The sequence below is a fragment of the Ranitomeya variabilis genome, chromosome 1 (assembly GCF_051348905.1).
Source record: "Ranitomeya variabilis isolate aRanVar5 chromosome 1, aRanVar5.hap1, whole genome shotgun sequence".
Taxonomy (NCBI): Eukaryota; Metazoa; Chordata; class Amphibia; order Anura; family Dendrobatidae; genus Ranitomeya; species Ranitomeya variabilis.
This window is the reverse complement of record NC_135232.1, coordinates 1,010,322,142-1,010,342,783: the sequence shown is the minus strand read 5'-3', so window position 1 is coordinate 1,010,342,783 and position 20,642 is coordinate 1,010,322,142. Positions and strand designations below refer to the sequence as shown.

Sequence of the window (20,642 nt, the reverse complement as noted above, 5' to 3'; positions counted from 1 at the left end):
ATGTTGCGACAGACTGAAAAAAATTGCAATTTTGAAGTTTTGATTTTTTTTTTTCTTGCAACACCATTTACCAATCGGGTTAATTCGTTTTAGTTTTTGATAGATTGGACTCTTACAACAGTGGCGAAATAACATTTATATTTTTAAATTTAAAAAAATATATATTTACTGGGGGAAAATAGTAGTGATTTGAACTTAAACATTTTTTTTCCATATTTTTTAAAAGATTTTTTTTTTTGCATTTTTTGTATTTGCTATGCCCTTAGGAGACTTGAACCTACGATAATCCGATCGCTTGTATTATACAGCAATACCACAGTACTGCTGTGTATAGGAAAAGTGACGGTCTCCTACCAACACCAGCCATGGGCTGGCTTCCACAGGGGGTCTGTCATGACAGGAGTATCCATCGGTTATCAAAGCAACTCACAGGGTTCAGTACTACGCCTACTGGGATGAGAGCTATAAATGCTGCTGTCACAGATTGGGTAACAGCTGTGAGCAGAGCTTAAAGGGAACCTGTCACCCCCAAAATGGAAGTTGAGCCAAGCCCACCGGCATCAGGGGCTTATCTACAGCATTCTGGAATGCTGTAGCTAAGCCCCTGATGTATCCTGAAAGATGAGAAAAAATAGAATTATTCTTACCGTTAATTCGGTTTCTAGGAACCTTCCACGACAGCGGTACTGGAGGATGTCTCCCCGCCCTAATGGGGGACAGGAAAGACAAAAGAGGTTAAATACCCTCCCCTTCCTGCCACCTCCAGTGTTTTTTCTGGACACAGTAGCATGTATAATTACCCTCAGGTGCAGGAACTCAACGATATAATCATAGAAATAGGGAGGGAAATTAATGCTGTCGTGGAAGGTTCCTAGAAACCGAATTAACGGTAAGAATAATTCTATTTTCTCCAGTCACCTTCCACGACAGCGGTACTGGAGTAGTACCAACATAAAATTTCTTAGGGGGGGATAACAGCCTGCAGAACTGTTCTGCCGAAAGTTAAATCCCGGTTGAAATCAAGTCTGTAATGTCTGGTAAACGTATGAACTGATGACCAGGTGGCAGCTCTGCAAATCTGCTCCGTAGAAGCGTCACCTCTCTCTGCCCATGATGTTGACACCGATCGTGTAGAGTGGGCTTTCAGTGATGGAGGAGGTGATAGATTCTGTGATGAATATGCCAGAGATATGGCCTGTTTAATCCAGTTGGCGATTGTATTTTTTGTCGCCTTTCTACCTTTGTTCTTTCCAGAGTGTTGAATGAAGAGATTTTGATCAATCCTCCAACTCTTTGTTTGTGAAAGATAATATAGGACCACTCTGCGGACATCCAGAGTGTGGAAGGACTCTTCCCTCACGTTAGAGGGATCTGGGCAGAATGAGGGCAACACTATGTCCTGACCTCTGTGAAAGTCTGATGTTACCTTAGGTAAGAAGGTAGGGTCTAGACGGAGGATAATACTATCAGATGTCACCCTCAAATAAGGTTCTTGTATGGATAGTGCATGTAATTCCCCTATTCGTCTGGCAGAAGTAATAGCCACTAAGAAAACAGTTTTAAGGGTAAGAACCCTTAAAGACGACTCTGATAAAGGTTCAAATGGATCCCGATTTTTACTATTAAGGACCAGATTTAGATCCCAGGGGGGAGTATGGTTGCGTACTCTGGGGTGGATTCTACATGCTGACATTATGAAACGTTTGATCCACCGATGTTTGGCTAGTTCTTGATCAAAATATGAGCTGAGAGCTGAAATTTGTACCTTTAAGGTATTAGGACTAAGACCCAAATCTAGACCGTTCTGCAAGAAGTCTAGGATCTGGGCAATATTTGGGTGAAAGGGGTCTGGAATATTAGGAAGGCACCAAGATGAAAATGTTTTCCAGACTTTGGCATAAATGGAATTAGTTATGGGTTTCCTACTGTTTTGAAGTGTGTGAATTACTTCATCTGAGAGACCCCTTGCCTTTAGTATTTCGGCTTCAGAAGCCATGCTGAAAGATTTAACCTGTGAAGGTTTGGATGTAGTAACGGTCCCTGATGAAGTAGGTTGCTCTTCTGAGGTAAACATATTGGATCTTCCTGAGCCATGTCTAACAGGGCGCTGTACCAACTCCTCCCTGGCCACATTGGTGCAATCAGGATTGCCGTAACTCGCTCTGATCGGATCTTCTGTAGAGTTTTTGATAACAATGGGATCGGAGGAAAAGCATAGACGAGGTTGAACTCCCAGGGGTGAGAGAATGCATCCCTGCCCAGTGCTCTGTCTATCATATTCAGGGAGAAATATGCCTGCACCTTGGCATTTTGACTGTTGGCAAAGAGATCCACTTCTGGAATCCCCCATTTGGATATTAGGGAGAGGAAAACTTCCTGATTTAGACACCATTCCCCTGGATGCACATCGTTTCTGCTCAGAAAATCTGCTTGGGTATTTGCTGATCCCTTCAGGTGGACTGCCGAAATAGAGAGGAGGTGCCTCTCTGCCCAAGAAAAAATGTTTGAAGCCAGGGTCTTTAATTTTTTGTATCTTGTACCTCCCTGATGACGGAGGTATGCTACCGTGGTCACGTTGTCGGAATATATCCTGACATGATGCCCCTGAACAAGTATGGATGCGGCTTTTAACGCTTCTTCCACCGCCTTCAGTTCTCTGAAGTTCGAGGAGCTTGCTCTGATGTCTGGGGGCCATCTGCCCTGGAAATGAGTTCCGTCGACTATGGCTCCCCAACCCCTTTGACTGGCGTCCGATGTGAGCATCTTTAGTGGGACCTGGTCCCAGCTGACCCCCCGTAGGAGATTTCGGCGATGCAGCCACCAAGTCAGGGATGTCCTGACATGATTGGGGAGGCAGATTCTTTTGGATAGAGAGCTTTGTTGTCTGTCCCAGGATGCTAGAACATGGGTCTGGAGAACTCTCGTGTGGGCTTGGGCCCAAGGTACCATCTGGATACAAGATGTTAGAGATCCCAGAATGGACATGGAATGTCGCAGAGTAGGAGCTTTCAATGTTCTGAATGCTGTTACCCTCTGAACCAGATCGAGTTGGCGTTCTCTGGGCAGAAAGGATCTTCTCAACTCTGAGTCCAGCAGGACTCCTAGGAACTTTTTCTTTTTGGAAGGAAGTAGGTCCGATTTCTCCAGATTCGGGATCCAGCCCAAAGATCTCAGGATCTCTAGAGACTTTGTTACATCTGATTTGAGGCGAGAGATAGAAGGAGCGATAATGAGCAGATCGTCTAGATAGGGTACTACGCAAATCCCTTGAAGACGTATGAATATTATTGCCTCTGCCATGATCTTTGTGAAGACCCGGGGAGCTGAGGCGATCCCAAAGGGAAGGGAGTTGAACTGATAGTGTACTATCCCGAGATATTGCAAATCTTAGGTATTTCCGGAATTCTGGATGGATTGGGACGTGATAATACGCGTCCCTCAGATCCACCGTAGCCATCACCCAGTCTTGGCCTATCAGAGGGATCGCTGTTTTGACCGACTCCATCTTGAATCTTCTGTAAGTTATTACTCGATTCAGGGGTTTTAAATTGATTATTATCCGGTACTTCCCCGAAGGTTTCTTGATTAAAAATAGGTGAGAGTAATGTCCTCTGCCTATTTCTTGCTGAGGTACTGGGGAAATTACTCCTGCCTGGAGTAACTCTCGAAGTCCGGAGAGGAATGCACTCTGAGGGCTGAGACTCTGCAATGAGGTTATCCTTATCTGATGAGGGGGAGGGCTCTCGAATTCCAGTTTTAGCCCATTCCGAATAGTGTCGAGTACCCACTGGTTTGACGAAATGGAACTCCACTGGTTGATGAAGCCCGAGAGTCGACCCCCAACGCCCTGGGCGTAGTCACTGCTTGTCAGGGGTTTGCTGGGACTGGGGAACCAGGATATTCCTACCCTTCCCCCCTTTAGGATAGCTCCAGCGTCCTGTCTTGCCCTTTCCTTTGAACTCTCTTTGGAAGGGTTGTTCCTTTGAGGGACGAAAAAAACGTTTTTTCGGATTCCTCTGTTCAGGAAGCGCTTTTTTCTTGTCTGTTGCCTTCTCTAATATATCATCCAGAGCCTGCCCGAAGAGATAGCGGCCTTGAAAGGGAATGGCACAGAGTTTTGTTTTGGACGTGATGTCACCGCTCCAGGACTTCAGCCATAAAGCTCTCCTGGCTGAGTTAGAAAGAACTGCTGATTTAGAAGCCACTCTGACGGATTCTGCCGAAGCATCGGCGAGAAAACCCGTAGCTCTCTGGAGAAGAGGGAGGGAATCCAGGATTACCTCCCTAGATGTTCCCTGGGTAAGGTGGTCTTCAAGAGTGCGGAGCCAACGGAAGAGGGACCTAGCCACACACGTAGACGCAATATTTGTTCTAAGGAGATTCGTGGAAGTATCCCAAGATCTTCTCAGGAGACTCTCCATTTTGCGGTCCATAGGGTCTCTGAGTTGGGAAGAATCCTCAAACGGGAGGGTTGTCTTTTTTGATACTCTAGAGACTTGTACGTCTACTTTAGGAGTTTCCCATAAAGAAACGTCTCCATCCATAGGGAAACGATTCTTTAGCTCAGATGGAACCGTAAGCCCCTTCTCAGGAGATTCCCATTCATGAAGAATGAGACTCTGCACATTCTCGTGTATTGGAAACCCCTTCAATTTTTTCGGTTTTAACCCGCCGAACATCTCATCCTGCACTGACGGTTTGTCCTCCTCCTCCTCAACGCCCATTGTCCCCCTGACCATACTGATCAACTCGCGTATGTCATCAGAGGAAAAATAGTATTTTTTATTTTCCTCTTTAGGGGTAGAAGTGGAGCCCTCATTCTCCCACAAATCCTCAGACAGAAGAATGACATTCACCAGAATCTGAATCAGAAATAACCGATGCCATCTTCCTTTTTTTAGGCGGAGGTGGCTGAGGTAACAGAGACTGGGAGAGGGCCGATACAGAGGACTGAACCTCTTGCTTAATGAGGGTTTTGATGCTCTCGAACAAGGATGGCTGTTCAGAGCGTAATACTTCCTCAGTGCAGGGCTGGCAAAGTTTCTTCTTGTATGAGGAAGGAAGCTTTGATGCACATACACCACATTTCCGATCTTCCGATTTCTTGGAAGATTTGTCCTTCCTAGGGGCAGAGGCCTTGTCTCCCTAAAAAAGGAGAGAGAAGGGGACTAAATATATAGCACCCTAAGGAAACAGGGAAAAGAGGGACCTGACCCACTACTCACAGTAGGAGGGAAGACGCAGGGCTCGGCAGATGCAGAGGCAGGTCTGTCACCTTCCATGGTCAGTCAGTCAGCACTGTAGTCCAGACAGATAGACAGGGGGCCTTACCTGGAGGTGACTAACCAGGGTTAAATACCGAGGTTGCTGCGTCCTGATTATGTGCTCCTCCTCCTCTCCCGGTCCCAGGCGTAGGGGAAGAACCGCTATGCCACCATCTCTGTAAGACGCGCGTGCGTTCCACCGCTGGAACGCACATGCCGTGAACCGGAAGTTCGGGGTACTTCCGGTTCGCGCGTCCACTGTTTCCGGCCAGATGAGAGGAAGAACGCCGGGGAGCCGCGCGGGGACCCCGGCCGCACACCACCGTTCCGCTTTACTCCAGAAGGAGCGCGGGAGGAACGGGGAAAGGGGTCCCGAGTCCACACTATGTGAGGAGACGGGAGCAGCACCGCAGGGAGGAGACCGACCCAGGCTGCCCGGCTTGTAAGTAAAACTGCGTGCTCCGATCGCCGGCCACGGCAGCACTACAGGACCTCTTCATGCCCCATAGGGGACAGGAAAAACACTGGAGGTGGCAGGAAGGGGAGGGTATTTAACCTCTTTTGTGTTTCCTGTCCCCCATTAGGGCGGGGAGACATCCTCCAGTACCGCTGTCGTGGAAGGTGACTGGAGAAAGAGGTTATATTATACTCACCCAGGGGCGATCCCGGTATGATGGGCGTCGCGGTCCGGTCCGGGGCCTCATATCTTCTTACGATGACGTCTTCTTGTTCTCACGCTGCGGCTCCGGCGCAGGCATACTTTGTCTGCCCTGTTGAGGGCAGAGCAAAGTACTGCAGAGAGTACGGGAAAGGTCAGAGAGGCCCGTCACCTGCGCACTACAGTACTTTGCTCTGATCTCAACATGGCAGACAAAGTACGCCTGCGCCGGAGCCGCAGTTTAAAGACAAGAGGACGTCATCGTAAGAAAATGGGAGGCCTCAGACCGGACCGCGACGCCCATTGTACCGGGACCGCCCCTGGGTCAGAATAATCTAACCTCTTTTTCTCATCTTTCAGGTTACATCGGGGACTTATCTACAGCATTACAGAATGCTATAGATAAGCCCCTGATGCTGGTGGGCTTAGCTCAACTTTGATTTTGAGGGTGACAGGTTCCCTTTAACTCCACACATGGCTGTAAGAGGCAGATGATGGCAGGATAATATAGCCATCATTTGCCAGCAAAGATGCAGGCTCAGTTCCTGAGCCCACATGAAGGTCAGGAAGCTAGCATATTATGTAATGTACGTCAGAAGTCGCTAAGGGGTTAAATGAGTTATTCCTATATATATATATATATATATATATATATATATATATATATATATATATTTTTTTTTTTTTTTTCTATGCATGTATAAACTAAAAATAATAAATGGTGGTATATGTACCATCCAGCACCCCTACGGAAAGAGCAGTCTGCTCAGAAGTTCTCCGCAAGGGGTGTCTGCACTATATGGAAATCCCAGCAAACCTGCAACCTGTAATTGCCACCTGACCGCTGCAGCCAATCACAGGCTGTAGCAATGCTGGGTTTTCCAAACTGGGCAAAAACTGCTTACAGAGTCGGCAGAGACCTATGGGACGGCCTGTGTTGGATCCGCCAGGTTCTGGAAAGGGAGTCTTCAACCCAACTTATTTTTAATCAATCCATGCCTTATAAAAAATAATATTACAGTACTGTTGGACAATCCCTTTAAACAGGTACCACAAAATATAAGAGCTAGGGTGCTGGCCCATGTATACCAATACAAACTATGACCTCATTCAGGAGCCAGTGGCTATCCGGATATCAAAAAGTAACCTGATTTTGGTTAGTGTGCCAGTGTTTCCCACCAGCGCGTCATCAGTGGTTTTCTCCATTATAATGTAGATCACGGACAGCACATGAATCGTACACGGACGCCATGTGTGTACTGTCTGCGATTTGCTTGGTCCCACAGACTTGTATGTACTTGATTTTAATCTGTGACCCTGATCAAAAACACCCAGTGTAAAAAAGAAAAGAGAAAATGTGAACAGCGTCATAGATTATAATGGGTAGGTGGTCTACGCAAGAAAATCACAGGCAGGACATATGGGAAAAACAGACGTGTGTGAATAAGGCCAAGCAGTGATCAAGGAAAATGACATGCGCAAAATAGGCCCCACGTCACAGGTAACGTCCTTCATTCATAATCGACAATAAAAAAACGAAACCAAAGCCCCTAATGTGGCAATGAACCTCCCCGCAATGTATGCTGAAATATAAGATACGTATAAAGCTCCGTATACAATCAATAGTGACATACAAGATATATATGTATACTGTGTGTGTATATACAGTGTATAATTATATATATATATATATATATATATATATATATATATATATATATCTAATATATAATTGCCTAGAATACTACTTCCTGCAATTTGTGCCAACTTCCGGAGCTATTGTCCGGAGCTATTGTCCGGAGCTATTGTCCGGAGCTAATGTCCGGAGCTAATGTCCGGAGATAAGTGACGTCACCAGTGTCCTACACCCAGGCAGAGCACAGTGGCCCCAGGCAGAGCACAGGGGCCCCAGGCAGAACATGGGGCCCCAGGCAGAGCACAGGGGCCCCAGGCAGAGCACAGGGGCCCCAGGCAGCATACGGGGCCCCAGGCAGAGCACAGGGGCCCCAGGCAGCATATGGGGCCCCAGGCAGAGCACAGTGGCCCCAGGCAGAGCACACACCAAATCGGAGGCCGAGGAGCCCCGCCCACCAAATCGAAGGCCGAGGAGCCCCGCCCACCAAAGCGGAGGCCGAGGGGCCCCGCCCACCACATCGGAGGCCGAGGGGCCCCGCCCACCACATCGGAGGCCGAGGGTCCCCGCCCACCACATCGGAGGCCGAGGGGCCCCACCCACCACATCGGAGGCCGAGGGGCCCCGCCCACCAAATCGGAGGCCGAGGGGCCCCACCCACCACATCGGAGGCCGATGGGCCCCACCCACCACATTGGAGGCCGATGGGCCCCACCCACCAAATCGGAGGCCGAGGGTCCCCGCCCACCAAATCGGAGGCCGAGGGTCCCCGCCCACCAAATCGGAGGCCGAGGGTCCCCGCCCACCAAATCGGAGGCCGAGGGTCCCCGCCCACCAAATCGGAGGCCGAGGGTCCCCGCCCACCAAATCGAAGGCCGAGGGGCCCCGCCCACCAAATCGAAGGCCGAGGGTCCCCGCCCACCAAATCGGAGGCCGAGGGTCCCCGCCCAGCAAATCGGAGGCCGAGGGTCCCCACCCACCAAATCGGAGGCCGAGGGTCCCCACCCACCAAATCGGAGGCCGAGAGTCCCCGCCCACCAAATCGGAGGCCGAGGGTCCCCGCCCACCAAATCGGAGGCCGAGGGTCCCCGCCCACCAAATCGGAGGCCGAGGGTCCCCGCCCAGCAAATCGGAGGCCGAGGGTCCCCACCCACCAAATCGGAGGCCGAGGGTCCCCACCCACCAAATCGGAGGCCGAGAGTCCCCGCCCACCAAATCGGAGGCCGAGGGGCCCCGCCAACCAAATCGGAACCAAATCGGAGGCCGAGGGGCCCCGCCAACCAAATCGGAGGCCGAGGAGCCCCGCCCACCAAATCGAAGGCCGAGGGTCCCCGCCCACCAAAGCAGAGGCCGAGGGGCCCCGCCCACCACATCGGAGGCCGAGGGGCCCCGCCCACCAAATCGGAGAATAAGGGGCCCCGCCCACCAAATCGGAGGCCGAGGGGCCCCACCAACCAAATCGGAGGCCGAGGAGCCCCGCCCACCAAATCGAAGGCCGAGCGGCCCCGCCCACCAAAGCGGAGGCAGAGGGACCCCGCCCACCAAATCGGAGGCCGTGGGGCCCCGCCAACCAAAGCGGAGGCCGAGGGTCCCCGCCCACCAAATCGGAGGCCGAGGGACCCCGCCCACCAAATCGGAGGCCGAGGGGCCCCGCCCACCAAAGCAGAGGTCGAGGGTCCCCGCCCACCAAATCGGAGGTCGAGGGTCCCCGCCCACCAAATCGGAGGCCGAGGGTCCCCGCCCACCAAATCGGAGGCCGAGGGTCCCCGCCCACCAAATCGGAGGCCGAGGGTCCCCACCCACCAAATCAGAGGACGAGGGGCCCCACCAACCAAATCGGAGGCCGAGGAGCCCCGCCCACCAAAAGTAAGTGCGGCCCCAAAAGTAAGTGCGCCCCCGGGTGCAAAAGTAAGTGCGCCCCCGGGTGCAAAAGTAAGTGCGCCCCCGGGTGCAAAAGTAAGTGCGCCCCCGGGTGCAAAAGTAAGTGCGCCCCCGGGTGCAAAAGTAAGTGCGCCCCCGGGTGCAAAAGTAAGTGCGCCTCCGGGTGCAAAAGTAAGTGCGCCCCCGGGTGCAAAAGTAAGCGCGCCCCCGGCCCCGGGTTCAAAAGTAAGCGTGCCCCCCAGTCCCGTGTGTGAAAAGTGCTGCTGTAAAGCTGGTAGCGCTGTTCAAGCACCATGTATTTCCTTCAGGAAATGCCCATCTAATATATAATTGCCTAGAATACTACTTCCTGCAATTTGTGCCAACTTCCGTGGCTTTGTCCGGAGCTAATGTCCGGAGATAAGTGACGTCACCAGTGTCCTACACCCAGGCAGAGCACAGGGGCCCCAGGCAGCATATGGGGCCCCAGGCAGAGCACAGTGGCCCCAGGCAGAGCACAGGGGCCCCAGGCAGCATATGGGGCCCCAGGCAGAGCACAGTGGTCCCAGGCAGAGCACAGGGGCCCCAGGCAGCCTATGGGGCCCCAGGCAGAGCACAGTGGCCCCAGGCAGAGCACAGGGGCCCCAGGCAGCATATGGGGCCCCAGGCAGAGCACAGGGGCCCCAGGCAGCATATGGGGCCCCAGGCAGAGCACAGTGGCCCCAGGCAGAGCACAGGGGCCCCAGGCAGAACATGGGGCCCCAGGCAGAGCACAGGGGCCCCAGGCAGAGCACAGGGGCCCCAGGCAGCATATGGGGCCCCAGGCAGAGCACAGGGGCCCTGTCATGAATCCCAATGGCTAGGGATAGCACAGGACAAGCAAAGTACAAATATATTACGGACGAGCTCTAGGGTGATGGAACCTGGGCTGACCGCTGCCCTACGCCTGACAAACGCAACTAGAGATAGCCAGGGAGCGTGCCTACGTTGGTTCTAGACGCCACGCACCAGCCTAAGAGCTAACTAGCACTGCAGAGAAAATAAAGACCTCACTTGCCTCCAGAGGAATGAACCCCAAAAGATATAGTTGCCCCCCACATGTATTGACGGTGAAATGAGAGGAAGGCACACACATAGAGATGATATATATAGTTTTAGCAAATTGAGGCCCGCTGTAAACTAGAAAGCAGAACGATACAAAAGGGGACTGAGCGGTCAGCAAAAAACCCTAATCAAAAAAACCATCCTGAGATTACAAGAACCCATGTGCCAACTCATGGCACATGGGGAGAACCTCAGTCCACTAGAGCTACCAGCTAGCATAGAGACATAATAAGCAAGCTGGACAAAAAACCAAACAACTGAAAATCAGCACTTAGCTTATCCTGAAAGATCTGGGAGCAGGTAGGCAGGAACCAAACAGAGCACATCTGAATACATTGATAGCCGGCAAGGGAATGACAGAAAGGCCAGGTAAAATAGGAAACACCCAGCCACTGATGGACAGGTGGAAACCAAAGGCCGCAACCCACCAAAGTCACCCAGTACCAGCAGTAACCACCAGAGGGAGCCCACAAACAGAATCCACAACAGTACCCCCCCCTTGAGGAGGGGTCACCGAACCCTCACGAGAACCCCCAGGGCGATCAGGGTGAGCTCTATGGAAGGCGCGGACCAAATCAGTCGCATGAACATCGGAGGCGACCACCCAGGAATTATCCTCCTGACCATAACCCTTCCACTTAACCAAATACTGGAGTTTGCGTCTGGAAACACGAGAATCCAAGATCTTCTCAACAACATACTCCAATTCTCCCTCCACCAGCACCGGAGCAGGAGGCTCAACCGAAGGAACAACGGGCACCTCATACCTCCGCAACAACGACCGATGGAACACATTATGAATAGCAAACGATGCTGGGAGATCCAAACGAAAAGATACAGGGTTAAGAATCTCCGAGATCCTATAAGGACCGATGAACCGAGGCTTGAACTTAGGAGAAGAGACCTTCATAGGGACAAAACGAGAAGACAACCACACCAAATCAGCAACAAGAAGTCGGGGACCCACGCGGCGACGGCAATTAGCAAACTGCTGAGTCTTCTTCTGAGATAACTTCAAATTGTCCACCACCTGATTCCAAATCTGATGTAGCCTGTCCACCACCACGTCCACTCCAGGACAATCCGAAGGCTCCACCTGACCAGAGGAAAAACGAGGATGAAACCCCGAATTACAAAAAAAAGGAGAGACCAACGTGGCAGAACTAGCCCGATTATTAAGAGCAAATTCGGCCAGTGGCAAAAAAGCAACCCAGTCATCTTGATCAGCAGAAACAAAACACCTCAAATAAGTTTCCAAGGTCTGATTAGTTCGCTCCGTCTGGCCATTCGTCTGAGGATGGAATGCAGACGAGAAAGACAAATCAATGCCCATCTTGGCACAAAACGTCCGCCAAAATCTAGACACAAACTGGGATCCCCTGTCAGAAACGATATTCTCCGGAATCCCATGCAAACGAACCACGTTCTGAAAAAATAAAGGGACCAACTCAGAGGAGGAAGGCAACTTAGGCAAGGGCACCAAATGAACCATCTTAGAAAAGCGGTCACACACAACCCAGATAACGGACATTTTCTGAGAAACCGGGAGATCAGAAATAAAATCCATGGAAATGTGCGTCCAAGGCCTCTTCGGGATGGGCAAGGATAACAACAACCCACTGGCCCAAGAACAGCAAGGCTTAGCTCGAGCACACACTTCACAAGACTGCACAAAGGTACGCACATCCCTAGACAAGGAAGGCCACCAAAAAGACCTGGCCACCAAGTCTCTAGTACCAAATATCCCAGGATGACCAGCCAACACAGAAGAATGGACCTCGGAGATGACTCTACTGGTCCAATCATCCGGAACAAACAGTCTTTCTGGTGGACAACGATCCGGTTTATCCACCTGAAACTCCTGCAATGCACGTCGCAAGTCTGGGGATACGGCGGACAATATTACCCCATCCCTAAGGATACCAGTAGGCCCAGAGTCTCCAGGAGAGTCAGGCACAAAACTCCTGGAAAGAGCATCTGCCTTCACATTCTTTGAACCTGGCAGGTATGAAACCACGAAATTGAAACGAGAAAAAAACAACGACCAACGAGCCTGTCTAGGATTCAAACGCCTGGCAGACTCAAGGTAAATGAGATTCTTGTGATCAGTCAAGACCACCACACGATGTTTAGCACCCTCAAGCCAATGACGCCACTCCTCAAATGCCCACTTCATGGCCAAAAGCTCCCGATTACCCACATCATAATTGCGCTCGGCGGGCGAGAATTTTCTAGAGAAGAATGCACATGGCTTCATCACCGAGCCATTAGAACTTCTCTGTGACAAAACCGCCCCCGCTCCAATCTCGGAAGCATCAACCTCAACCTGAAAAGGAAGTGAAACATCTGGTTGACACAACACAGGAGCAGAAGAAAACCGGCGCTTAAGTTCCTGAAAGGCCTCCACGGCCGCAGGAGACCAATCAGCAACATCAGCACCCTTTTTAGTCAAATCAGTCAAAGGTTTAACAATACTGGAAAAATTAGCAATGAACCGACGATAAAAATTAGCAAACCCCAAGAACTTCTGAAGGCTCTTAACAGATGTAGGTTGTGTCCAGTCACAAATCGCCTGAACCTTGACGGGATCCATCTCAATAGTAGAAGGAGAAAAAATGTACCCCAAAAAAGAAATCTTCTGGACTCCGAAGAGACACTTTGAGCCCTTCACAAACAGAGAATTGGCCCGCAGAACCTGAAACACCTTCCTGACCTGTAGAACATGAGACTCCCAGTCATCAGAAAACACCAAAATATCATCCAAATACACAATCATAAACTTATCCAGATATTCACGGAAAATATTGTGCATAAAGGACTGAAAGACTGACGGAGCATTGGAGAGTCCAAAAGGCATTACCAAATACTCAAAATGGCCCTCAGGCGTATTAAATGCGGTTTTCCACTCATCACCCTGTTTTATCCGCACCAGATTATACGCACCGCGAAGATCTATCTTAGTGAACCACCTAGCCCCCTTAATGCGAGCAAACAAATCAGTCAATAATGGCAATGGATACTGATACTTGACTGTAATCTTATTCAGAAGGCGATAATCTATACAAGGCCTCAGGGAACCATCTTTTTTTGCCACAAAAAAAAAACCTGCTCCCAGAGGGGACGAAGATGGACGAATATGTCCCTTTTCCAAGGACTCCTTAATATAATTCCGCATAGCCGTATGCTCTGGCAGTGACAGATTAAATAAACGACCCTTAGGGAACTTACTGCCAGGAATCAATTCTATAGCACAGTCACAATCTCTATGCGGAGGGAGCGAATTGAGCTTAGGCTCCTCAAAAACATCCCTATAGTCAGACAAAAATGCAGGGATCTCAGAAGGAGTAGATGAAGCGATTGAAATCGGAGGTGCATCATCATGAACCCCCTGACATCCCCAGCTTAACACAGACATTGTTTTCCAGTCCAGGACAGGATTATGAGTTTGTAACCATGGCAGACCAAGCACTAGTACATCATGTAAATTATAAAGTACAAGGAAGCGAATCACCTCCTGATGAACGGGAGTCATGCGCATGGTCACTTGTGTCCAATACTGCGGTTTATTCATAGCCAATGGTGTAGAGTCAATTCCCTTCAGAGGAATAGGAACTTCCAGAGGTTCCAGACTAAAACCGCAGCGTTTAGCAAATGACCAATCCATAAGACTCAGGGCAGCGCCCGAATCCACATAGGCATCGACGGAAATGGAAGACAGTGAAAAAATCAGAGTCACAGACAAAATGAACTTAGGCTGCAGAGTACCAATGGCAAAAGATTTATCAACCCTTTTTGTGCGTTTAGAGCATGCTGATATAACATGAGCTGAATCACCACAATAGAAACACAATCCATTTTTCCGCCTATAATTTTGCCGTTCACTTCTGGACTGAATTCTATCACATTGCATAGTCTCAGGTGCCTGTTCAGAAGACACCGCCAACTGGTGCACGGGTTTGCGCTCCCGTAAACGCCGATCAATCTGAATGGCCATAGCCATAGACTCATTCAGACCTGTAGGCGTAGGGAACCCCACCATAATATCCTTAATGGCCTCAGAAAGACCATTTCTGAAGTTTGCAGCCAGGGCGCACTCATTCCACTGAGTAAGCACCGACCATTTCCGAAACTTCTGACAATATATTTCCGCTTCATCATGCCCCTGAGAGAGGGCTAATAAAGCCTTTTCAGCCTGAATCTCCAGGTTAGGTTCCTCATAGAGCAATCCCAATGCCAGAAAAAACGCATCCACACTGAGCAATGCAGGATCCCCTGGTGCCAATGCAAATGCCCAATTCTGAGGGTCGCCCCGCAGGAAAGATATTACAATCTTGACCTGTTGAGCAGGGTCTCCAGAGGAGCGAGATTTTAAAGAAAGAAACAATTTACAATTGTTCCTGAAATTCAGGAAGGTAGATCTATCTCCAGAAAAGAACTCTGGAATAGGAATTCTAGGTTCAGACATGGGAGTGTGAACAACAAAATCCTGTATGTTTTGAACTTTTGCCGCGAGATTACTCAGGCTGGAAGCCAAACTCTGGACATCCATGTTAAACAGCTAAGATCAGAGCCATTCAAGGGTTAAGAGGAGGTAAGAAGCAGCTAGACAGCAATTAAGGGCTAGGCAGCAAAACTCTGAAGGGAAAAAAAAAAAAAAAAAAAAAAATTTCCCTTAAACACTTCTATTTCTCCTGCTTCAGCCCAAACAATTAACACTTTGTGGGCCGGCTATACTGTCATGAATCCCAATGGATAGGGATAGCACAGGACAAGCAAAGTACAAATATATTACGGACGAGCTCTAGGGTGATGGAACCTGGGCTGACCGCTGCCCTACGCCTGACAAACGCAACTAGAGATAGCCAGGGAGCGTGCCTACGTTGGTTCTAGACGCCACGCACCAGCCTAAGAGCTAACTAGCACTGCAGAGAAAATAAAGACCTCACTTGCCTCCAGAGGAATGAACCCCAAAAGATATAGTTGCCCCCCACATGTATTGACGGTGAAATGAGAGGAAGGCACACACATAGAGATGATATATATAGTTTTAGCAAATTGAGGCCCGCTGTAAACTAGAAAGCAGAACGATACAAAAGGGGACTGAGCGGTCAGCAAAAAACCCTAATCAAAAAAACCATCCTGAGATTACAAGAACCCATGTGCCAACTCATGGCACATGGGGAGAACCTCAGTCCACTAGAGCTACCAGCTAGCATAGAGACATAATAAGCAAGCTGGACAAAAAACCAAACAACTGAAAATCAGCACTTAGCTTATCCTGAAAGATCTGGGAGCAGGTAGGCAGGAACCAAACAGAGCACATCTGAATACATTGATAGCCGGCAAGGGAATGACAGAAAGGCCAGGTAAAATAGGAAACACCCAGCCACTGATGGACAGGTGGAAACCAAAGGCCGCAACCCACCAAAGTCACCCAGTACCAGCAGTAACCACCAGACGGAGCCCACAAACAGAATCCACAACAGGGCCCCAGGCAGAGCACAGGGGCCCCAGGCAGCATATGGGGCCCCAGGCAGAGCACAGGGGCCCCAGGCAGCATATGGGGCCCCAGGCAGAGCACAGGGGCCCCAGGCAGAGCACAGGGGCCCCAGGCAGAGCACAGGGGCCCCAGGCAGCATATGGGGCCCCAGGCAGAGCACAGCGATATTTTGGACCACTGTGCGGTGTTTCAGACCCCCTGTGTGATGTCTGGGGCCCTGTTCTTAAGTATATTAAAGATTAAAGTAACGTATATTAAAGTATATTATAGATCAAATTTGACACGTTTATGAGCACCATTGAGTGATATACTCAAGAATGACATAATTTTTCAACATTTTATGGTTTCAAACTGTAAACACTCAGAGTTTTTTTTACTTCAACCAGAAAACCTTAACGGTTCATAAAAAACTTGACTGTTCAGGATATGATAAAAGTCATAGTATTCTGAATCTTTAACTTATAAAGATACCTTTACATGGGGTGATTATTGGTTCCAGAGAGGCTTTCGGCCGATAATCGTACACATGGCTGGTGACAGGACAATACAATATAAACGTTCAAAGGTAAACACTGATAACATTAAAATCTAATATATAATTGCCTAGAATACTACTTCCGGCAATTTGTGCCAACTTCCGTGGCTTTGTCCGGAGATAATGTCCGGAGATAAGTGACGTCACCAGCGTCCTACACCCGCTCAGGGTGGACAAAGATATATGCCTTCGTGGTGCGCGGCACTTTTCTGATTGGTTGCCGCCTGCCGCGAGCGACCAATCAGAAATGTGCCGTACTGTCAAGAATTGTCAAGAGCTGGTGAGTGCAGCCATTTTTTGTTCTTTCTTACTATTATTTATTAATTGTATTATTCTTACATTTGAATAAATAAAGTATATATGGATTCTAGACTCCCGATTCTTTAGAATCGGGCTGCCATCTAGTATATATATATATATCCTGCCAGAAGAGCATCCACACAATCGCTACCATATCCGAAGCCCAAGAACGACTCGGCCTCCACGCTATTCAGAGACGGCTACAGGCAGCCCTGTTCTCAGGTTCAATGGGGGTCCCAGCAATCAGACCCCAGCGATCAGGAAGGTGACTGCTGATCTTGGCTTGGCACATATCCTTTAATTCTATTTCCATCCTTCTCATTATTATCTGCTTCCTTGTACACGGTACCTCCATCATAGCCTACACAGCTTCACAGACATCATCGCTCTCCCCATTGGGACTCACAAGCCGTATTCTCCAGGTTTTTGCAATGTCAGAGGAAACCCATGCAAAGGACAGAGCTCTGCTGATGGGCCTGCTCTCCCTGCTAACACCAGCTCTCAATGCTGATGCCCCTCTCTCCCTGCTTATGCCCACTCTCCCAGCTGACGCCCGCTCTCTCTGCTCATCTCCCTGATGATGCCCGCCATGCTGTCAGTGTGGCCATGTAGTGTCCTACCTGATTCCAGCAGGGCTGCAGTACCGAGTATGGCCAGCGGTGGGGCTGTGGTCACAGGGTGGACAGTAGGAAGGTGCTGAAACCGTCAGAAAGGAGCAGCAGTCAGTAGAGTACAGCAGGCACAGAGCACACTGACAATACACCACATGCACACAGCGTACAGACACAGCGCGCAGCGTACAGACACAGCGCGCAGCGTACAGACACAGCACGCAGCGTACAGACACAGCACGCAGCGTACAGACACAGCACGCAGCGTACAGACACAGCACGCAGCGTACAGACACAGCACGCAGCGTACAGACACAGCACGCAGCGTACAGACACAGCACGCAGCGTACAGACAGTGCACGCAGCGTACAGACAGTGCACGCAGCTTACAGACAGTGCACGCAGCTTACAGACAGTGCACGCAGCTTACAGACAGTGCACGCAGCTTACAGACAGTGCACGCAGCATACAGACAGTGCACGCAGCATACAGACAGTGCACGCAGCATACAGACAGTGCACGCAGCATACAGACAGTGCACGCAGCATACAGACAGTGCACGCAGCATACAGACAGTGCACGCAGCATACAGACAGTGCACGCAGCATACAGACAGTGCACGCAGCATACAGACAGTGCACGCAGCATACAGACAGTGCACGCAGCATACAGACAGTGCACGCAGCATACAGACAGACCACGCAGCATACAGACAGACCACGCAGCATACAGACAGACCACGCAGCATACAGACAGACCACGCAGCATACAGACAGACCACGCAGCATACAGACAGACCACGCAGCATACAGACAGACCACGCAGCATACAGACAGACCACGCAGCATACAGACAGTGCACGCAGCATACAGACAGTGCACGCAGCATACAGACAGTGCACGCAGCATACAGACAGTGCACGCAGCATACAGACAGTGCACGCAGCATACAGACAGTGCACGCAGCATACAGACAGTGCACGCAGCATACAGACAGTGCACGCAGCATACAGACAGTGCACGCAGCATACAGACAGAGCACGCAGCATACAGACAGCGCACACAGCGTACAGACAGCGCACACAGCGTACAGACAGCGCACACAGCATACAGACAGCGCACACAGTATACAGAGCACAGTATACAGACAGAGCACAGTATACAGACAGAGCACACAGTATACAGACAGAGCACACAGTATACAGACAGAGCACACAGTATACAGACAGAGCACACAGTATACAGACAGAGCACACAGTATACAGACAGAGCACACAGTATACAGACAGAGCACACAGTATACAGACAGAGCACACAGTATACAGACAGAGCACACAGTATACAGACAGAGCACACAGTATACAGACAGAGCACACAGTATACAGACAGAGCACACAGTATACAGACAGTGCACACAGTATACAGACAGTGCACACAGTATACAGACAGTGCACACAGTATACAGACAGTGCACACAGAATACAGACAGAGCACACAGTATACAGACAGAGCACACAGTATACAGACAGCGCACACAGTATACAGACAGCGCACACAGTATACAGACAGCGCACAGTATACAGACAGAGCACAGTATACAGACAGAGCACAGTATACAGACAGAGCACACAGTATACAGACAGCGCACACAGTATACAGACAGAGCACAGTATACAGACAGAGCACAGTATACAGACAGAGCACACAGCATACAGACAGCGCACACAGTATACAGACAGAGCACAGTATACAGACAGAGCACAGTATACAGACAGAGCACGCAGTATACAGACAGAGCACGCAGTATACAGACAGAGCACTCAGTATACAGACAGAGCACAGTATACAGACAGAGCACAGTATACAGACAGAGCACACAGCATACAGACAGAGCACAGTGCACACAGAATACAGGAGGGACAGCCTGAGCTGAGCTGCCCGTGGACCATCACCCCGCCATGTATTACTGCAGGGAGCATCAGTCCACAGCAGAGCTGGCACTGGGCAGCCGAAGGACGGGCACATTAGGGGCAGACACACCCGGTCCGGGCACACACTCACCTCTCCTCGTATACGCAGCCTCACATCCACAGCTCGGTGTGAAGCTCCTGAGGCCGAGCGCTCATCACACCCACCGCCCCTCTGCCCGCCCCGACTGCACCGCATTGGTGGAGCCAGCTGTCACTCACACGAGGACGGCTCAGGTAACTCCTTCCTCCCCGCCGCGCTGTCATCACTAGGATCACTGTCTGCCCTCTGAGCTCAGCGCCGCCCGGCACAGTGCATCCTGCCGCCATAGACAGATTGGTCACAGTGCACCCTGCCGCCATAGACAGATTGGGCACAGTGCACCCTGCCGCCATAGACAGATTGGGCACAGTGCATCCTGCCGCCATAGACAGATTGGGCACAGTGCACCCTGCCGCCATAGACAGATTGGGCACAGTGCATCCTGCCGCCATAGACAGATTGGGCACAGTGCACCCTGCCGCCATAGACAGATTGGGCACAGTGCACCCTGCCGCCATAGACAGATTGGGCACAGTGCACCCTGCCGCCATAGACAGATTGGGCACAGTGCACCCTGCCGCCATAGACAGATTGGGCACAGTGCACCCTGCCGCCATAGACAGATTGGGCACAGTGCACCCTGCCGCCATAGACAGATTGGGCACAGTGCACCCTGCCGCCATAGACAGATTGGGCACAGTGCACCCTGCCGCCATAGACAGATTGGGCACAGTGCACCCTGCCGCCATAGACAGATTGGGCACAGTGCACCCTGCCGCCATAGACAGATTGGGCACAGTGCATCCTGCCGCCATAGACAGATTGGGCACAGTGCACCCTGCCGCCATAGACAGATTGGGCACAGTGCACCCTGCCGCCATAGACAGATTGGGCACAGTGCACCCTGCCGCCATAGACAGATTGGGCACAGTGCATCCTGCCGCCATAGACAGATTGGGCACAGTGCACCCTGCCGCCATAGACAGATTGGGCACAGTGCATCCTGCCGCCATAGACAGATTGGGCACAGTGCATCCTGCCGCCATAGACAGATTGGGCACAGTGCACCCTGCCGCCATAGACAGATTGGTCACAGTGCATCCTGCTGACTGCCGCCGTAGACAGATTGGGTAAATTGCATCCTGCCACCATAGACACAACATTGGTC

At 50.6% G+C, this 20,642-nt stretch overlaps 1 protein-coding gene across 7 annotated transcripts in view; it reads right to left on the bottom strand.

The window, feature by feature from the left end:
* WDR17 (WD repeat domain 17) overlaps positions 1–19,672 on the bottom strand; it is a 158,934-nt gene extending 139,262 nt beyond the window's left edge. For 5 of the 7 annotated variants that reach the window (XM_077279528.1, XM_077279534.1, XM_077279532.1 and 2 more), the window contains exons 1-2: positions 19,526–19,638; positions 17,475–17,550 (exon numbers count right to left, since the gene is read on the bottom strand). The gene's annotated coding sequence lies outside the window, so the exon portion shown is untranslated. The other 2 variants (XM_077279529.1, XM_077279530.1) reach the window with 2 other exon arrangements.
* Positions 19,673–20,642: the final 970 nt, after the last annotated feature.